Genomic DNA, 6,747 nt, shown 5'->3' on the forward strand with positions numbered 1-6,747 from the left:
TTACCCTGCCCGTGACACAACTGCCTTTTTGTCCCCTGAACAATCTCTGTTGCCAACTGCTTCCGTAAACTGACTGACCACGCCTGATCGCCGCCTGCCACGACTACTTGCTCGTCCTTTGACCACGCTTCTGATCGCCGCCTGTCTCGACAACCTGCCTGCCTCCGACTACGACTACGTGCTGTGCTCTACTGCTCTGCTATGCCAGCCAGACCGCAAGTTCACCGTTCCACTTCCCCTTTCCACCTTTTTCAATAAAGGATCATGCCGCACTTGGTTGCCCTGTCTCTGTTCCGTGACAGAACGAACAGACCAAATATACGACCAGCGCACGGTCCCTCAGCCCTGGACCGCCTGACCCACACGGAGTGGGACCTTAGCAAGATCACAGAGGAGATGGCAACATTAACGAAGATCGTCCGGCAGCAGCAACAGCAGCTCCTGCAGCACCATCAGCTCCACCAAGAACTGGTAGAAGCTCTCAAGGCCCAGAAAGACTTGGCTCCTCTGGCTGCTGCGACCCAATCTGCACGAGCCCTGTCCACGACCGTTCCACTCAGCCCCACCGATCAGCCCACCGTTACGTCCACGCCCCGTCCTGCCCCGGTGCCCAGGCAGCTTCTGGGCGTCCCGGAAACCAGACTCAGCAACCTCGAGAGGTTTGATGGCGATCCCAAGTATGTCCGGGCCTTTTTGACAAACTGCCGCGTCTTGTTTAACCTCCAGCCCGTCACGTTTGCCACGGAACCAGCCAAAGTGGGTTTTGTACTAACTCACCTTATGGGCGAGGCATGGCTGTGGGGAACGGCAGAATATGAGTGGCTGGGACCAGCCTGTTCGTCGTTCGACGCCTACGCAGCTGAGATCCTGCGCGTGTTTGACTTGGGCTCCGCCTCGGAAGCCGCCTCCAAGGAACTCATCACGCGCACCAAGGCAGCAGATCCGTCGCCCAGTACGCCATCAAGTTCCAGACGGTGGCGCGTCGGAGCAACTGGAACACCCCAGCTCTCGTTGGCACCTTCCTCCACGGATTCGTGGAGTATATCAAGGACGAGATGGTGTCCTACGAGCGCCCCCAGACCCTTGAAGAGGCCATGGACCTGGCTGCATGGGTGGATCGGCGGATCCAGTCAAGGCGACGCGAGAAGAGGAAGGACACCATCCCCCCCGTGGCCGTGACACCAGCCCGACACCTCGGGTGTCAGGGAGGGCACCTGTTTTCCCGACTGACCTGTCGTTCGCCAGGGACCCCGTCCACGTAAACCAGTGCACCTTTACTACTCCTCCCACCTAGCCCGGCTGGCCAGAACCGATGGAGATAGGACCTTTGGAGAACTCTCTCGGCAAAGGGGCGTAGTAGACACCTCAGAGATAGGCTTTGCCTGTACTGGGTGAGGGCCACTGGATGGCCTCTTGCCAGAAGAAAGCTAAGAGCACCCGCCTAGCAGGGATCCGTTTGGGAGCATTTTACTTGACCCCTACCACTGGTCGCGAGTCCCTGCTCCAGAACCGCTCTTCGACTCCAGCCCGTGCCCTTGCCTCTTGGTCCTCCGCTTCTTCAACCCGTAGGCGGCGGCCGCGGGCCCGGTCTCGTCGCCAGCCGCAGCCCGTGGCTCAGGCTCCTCCTCAGCTGCCATTGCAACGTCCGCAGCCTGGTTCTACTCTGGCAGGCGAGGCGTTGCAATCTGACCAGGATCCTGCTCGAAGTCGTCCGGAAGAGACCCGTTTGGTTCCCGTGCCGGCCCCCTAGGTCGCCGTCTCCCGATCCCACTGCTGAGGAGGAGGAGGACTGGGTGGTGGTGCCACCTGCTGAAGGTGCTTGGTCGACGTGTTCGTCTGACTCAGACTTATTGGATTGTTGTTAACCCCCTCCCGCCCATCCTCCTGCTCTGGCTCGGGGTTCTGTTTTTGGGACGTCGGTAGCCATCCCTTGGGGGAGGGGGTTCTGTCACGTTCCTGCGTCACCTGACTCCCAGCCAAGCCACAATCAAGGAACTGCCATCACCTGCTACAGCTCGTTAGGTCCACTACTTAACTTCTGTGTATTCTGGCAGTGGTTGTCAGTTCGTCTCCTTACCCTGCCCATGACACCACTGCCTTTTTGTTCCCTGAACGATCTCTGTTGCCAACTGTTTCCGTAAACTGACCAACCACACCTGATCGCCGCCTGCCCCGACTACTTCCTCGTCCTTTGACCACACTTCTTATCGCCACCTGTCTCGACAACCTGCCTGCCTCCGACTACAACTACCCGCTCTGCTCTGCTGCTCAGCCACGCCAGCCAGACCGCAAGTGTAACGTTCCACTTCCCCTTTCCCCCTTTTTCAATAAAGGATCGTGCCGCACCTGGTTGCCCTGTCTCTGTTACGTGACACAGGCAACAAGACGGGCAAGTGCACCCTTAAACAATGAGCGACTCACTGATGGTCGGGGCTTTTTGAGGCGTCATTTGGAGATTGGACACGACGCCTGAGTGCACCTCCAGCCGTTCGGCTGGACTTTTTTTGGCTTCATCAGTCGGACTTCGTGCATTTTGCAAGAGGAGGGAAGGGGTAGGTTTTCAGCGGCTGACACCCAAAAGTAAATAAATGGGCTTTTTCACTTTGTGCATTTTCATCCGAGAGGAAGTGTGCGGCTTTGGAACGGCCGTTACGTGCGGCAAAGGCGATCGGCCATTGCGCGTTGCCGTTCCGATCGGCCATTGCGTGCGGTCGTTTCGCGCGGCAATTCCAATCGGCCATTGCAATTTCAACCGAGAGGAAGTGTGCTGCTTTGGAGCGGCCATTGCGAGCGGCAATTTCGATCGGCCATTGTGCACAGCTTTTCCGATCGTCTATGGCGCGCGGCCGTTCCGATCTGCCAATTCGCACGGTTGTTGTGCACGGCCATTACGATCAGCCATTGCGCGCCGTCGTTTTGTGCGGCAATTGTGCGCGGCCGTTGCGCGCGGCTGTTGTGCTCTGTTGGTGTACACCTTTATTTATTACTTGACTGTTTTTGTTGTTAGTTCTTATATTCGTATTTATATTTACTGTATTTTCCGGACTATACATCGCAGATTTTTTCATTGTTTGGCCGGGGGTGTGAATGATAATCAGGAGTAATTTATATGTGAAATTGTTAAAACAATATTACTTGATCATTAACACATTACTTAGTAGAGTTGATCACGTCACATGTTATTTTCACTTTAAACCGCATGAGGGCGCACTAGGCCTGGGGAATAACTGGAGCCACCACTGACAATAAGTTCCGTTCACTGACTTACGAAGTTAGGAGTTGTTTACAACACAGAGGACAGAGATTGACACTGAGGACAAAGATTCCGATGGGTTTAATGATTTGGAGTGACACGGGTGTTTTGATAAACTTGTTTTTATTTCATAGTTATTTGATATATTGTTTATTTAGTGTAGCAACTTATATATTGTTAGAGTTAAATAGTTTCTGATTGTCTAGAACCGTGGTTAGAAATCTTAGTCCATGGTACTCAGTCGGAGAAGGGTGGAATGCCCTCTCCGGATCGGGGATGAGTTCAAGTATCTTGGGGTCTTGTTCGCGAGGGCAGGATGGAGCGTGTGATCGACAGGCGGATCCGTGCAGTCGGCTGTCGGCTGTAATGTACCGGTCCGTCGTGGTGAAGAGGGAGCTGAGCCAAAAGGCAAAGCACTCAATTTACCGGTCAATCAATGCTCCTGCCCTCACCTATGGTCACGAGCTATGGGTCGTGACCAAATCAATAAGATCCCGGATGCAAGCGGCCGAGATGAGTTTCCTCCGCTTAGAGATAGGGTGAGAAGCTCGGTCATCCGGGAGATACGCGGAGTAGACCCGCTGCTCCTCCACATTGAGAGGAGCCAGATGAGGTGACTCTGGCATATCTTCAGGATCCCTCCTGGTCGCCTCGTTGGGAAGATGTTCCGGGTATGTCCCACCGTCAGGGAACCCCGTGGATGCCCCAGGATGCGCTGGAGAGACTGCGCTCAGCTGGCCTGGGAACGCCCTGGGATCCCCAGGGATGACCTGGACGAAGTGGCTGGGGAGAGGCAAGTCTGGGAGTCCCTCCTAAAGCTGCTGCCCCCGTGACCCGACCCCAGATAGGCGGAAGAAGATGGATGGATGGATGAGTTTGACACCCCTGGTTTAAGTAATGCTCTGAGTTTATTTTTCTTGTCTTCTGTTGCATCTGTTTTTAACACTTCATAGGTGTCGTCATGCAGTAACTGCTGCATCTGCTCTTTGTATGTGTCTGTGTCCATGAGGGAGGATCTGCTGGGAGGATTGTGCTGTCTTCATTTTTTGCTGGTGTATTCATAGGTCTTGCTTCCTGTTTGGTAATATTGGTGGGTGGTGGGTTTCCTGTTTTTAACATACCTGCAATTTTGTTGCTTAGTGCTGCTTTCTGTCCTGAATTGTCTATTTTTTAACATGCCAACTCCATGGCTAAAATTAAATCCTCGTGCGGTATGTTTTTGGGTTTGATAGTGTAGTTGATTCCTTTCGCCAGTATGCTGCACTCTGCCTTGTGAGCTTGTGACGTGACGTAAGTCTGTCTAATTTACGGATGTGTTGGCTTTTTGTGGCGGTGAATTCCTGTTCGTGTATGCTCTCCAAGTGTCCGTGTAGTGTTGTTACCGTATTTTTGTCCAGGGGAAACCGCTGTTTGAACTGCTCCGTCAGCCACTGTGGTTTGCTGTTGATGTTGTTGAGTTTATTGGTGGTGCATCGTATTCGTTCTTAGACCAGAGTCATCCGCAATCTCCTGATAACCCGCAGCGCAGGTTGAATCCCAGGTGGTTCTTGTAGCGAGCCCGTTTCCTCGTCAGCTTTTCCAGGAAGCCAAACTCGAGGCATTTCTCACCGTTACTATCTCGTAATAGTTGTACTAAGTTCATTTTGTCTTCACTTATAAATTAGTTGATTGGTTTTTTTATCACAGACAAATTATTTAGGTAGTTTTAATGCCCGGAGTGAAGAACGGCGTTTAGAAGAAGATTGATGTTTCATTCTTTTTGAGATTGGACCAAAATCTACTAAGATGAATTACCAGAGTCTTCAAATTGGACTTTGTCAAATTTTTAGCTTCGAATTGGACTTTGTCAAATCTTAAGGTCAGCTAGGGCGAATGCGTGCTAGTGTAAATAACGAATCCCTGAGGTGTTGACAAAGACATCTATATATATCCGAGACATAACAAAATCAGACAGAATAGAGCCACCTACCAAGTCGCGGTCATTCTGACACCGTGTCTCGACCTTAGTTATCTTACACACTTGACTTTAAAGGGATTGGCATCATAAAAAGGTTAGATTGATTACTTCAGAATTGATTTAATGAAGGTAGTTAGCAACTCGTCGAGTCTCTTCACCCCTGGCTTATTTAACCCTTTGATGGAAGCCGGTCGATTAAATATAATAATAATCACAATAATAATAATTCATTAAATTTTTATAGGGATTTTCAAATACCCAAAGACGCTTACAGGGAAACAAGGTGAGGACGTACGGGTGGGGTTTGGCTACAATAGGATGAAGTAGGTAGGGGAGTTCGTAGGCTTGAGAAAAGAGATACGTTTTTAGAATTGACTTAAATATGGGGAGTGAGAGTGAGTTGCAGACAGATTGAGGGAGACAGTTCCAGAGTCTGGGTGCTGTGCAGGAGAAGGCTCCGTCGCCAAGGGATTTGCGTTTGGATTTTGGGACTGTCAGACGTGAAGTAGAGGAGGATCGGAGGGGGGCAGTAGGGGATAGGGAACTCGGATAGGTAAGGGGGAGCCAAGTGGTGAAGGGCTTTGAAGGTGAGGAGGAGTATCTTGAAGATGATATGCTGCTTGATGGGGACCCAGTGAAGAGAATGGAAATGATGTACGTATTTGCAGGACTGGGTTTGGATAAGGAGGTGGGCAGTAGAGTTGTGAACTATTTGAAGTTTATGAAGAGAGTGCACATTGATGCCAGTGAGAAGGGAGTTGCAGTAGTCAAGCCGGGATGAAGGCATGGATGAGGGATTCAGTGACAGGGAAAGGTCGGTGGACGATGCGGTCAACATGGGGCTGCACTACATTCTGCACCACCAGGACACCCCAGAGATGTACGCCAGGATCTTGTTTGTGGACTTCAGCTTGGCGTTCAATACCATCGCTCCTTAAATCCTCCACCAGAAGCTCATCCAGATCGTGGTGCCTGCCTCCATCTGTCAGTGGATCACCAGCTTCCTGACGAACAGGAGACAGCGTGTGAGGCTGGGGACCATCACATCCGACACCCAGATCACCAATACTGGCGCCCCCTGCTCTTCTCTCTCCACACTAACGATTGCTCCTCAGGCGACTCTTCTGTGAAGCTCCTGAAGTATGCGGATGACACTAATGTTGTCGGACTGATCCAGGACGGTGATGAGACAGTGTACAGACAGGAGGTGGAGCAGCTGGTCCACTCGTGCAGCCAAAACCACCTCGAGCTGAACCCGCTCAAGACCGTGGATATGACAGTGGACTTCAGGCGAGACCCTTCACCTTTTTCACCCCTCATTCTCCACAGTAATACTATTCTCTCCACAGACACCTTCAAGTTCCTGGGATCCACAATCTCTCGGGACTTGAAATGGACCAGCCTCATAGAAGAAAGCCCAGCAGAGGCTGTACTTTCTGAGACAGCTCAGGAAGTTTGACCTGCCACAGGAGCTGCTGAAGACCTTCTATACTACCATCATCCTGTCCATCCTCTGCACCTCCATCACTGCCTGGTT

General features: G+C 51.7%; 1 pseudogene; it reads right to left on the minus strand.

Annotated features, from left to right (window-relative positions):
• Window positions 1-339: 339 nt before the first annotated feature.
• On the minus strand, window positions 340-1,637 carry LOC148393659 (uncharacterized; annotated as a pseudogene).
• Window positions 1,638-6,747: the final 5,110 nt, after the last annotated feature.

Source organism: Syngnathus floridae, chromosome 9 (genome assembly GCF_059516105.1).
Source record: "Syngnathus floridae isolate MCC-2025c chromosome 9, RoL_Sflo_1.0, whole genome shotgun sequence".
Lineage (NCBI taxonomy): Eukaryota > Metazoa > Chordata > Actinopteri > Syngnathiformes > Syngnathidae > Syngnathus > Syngnathus floridae.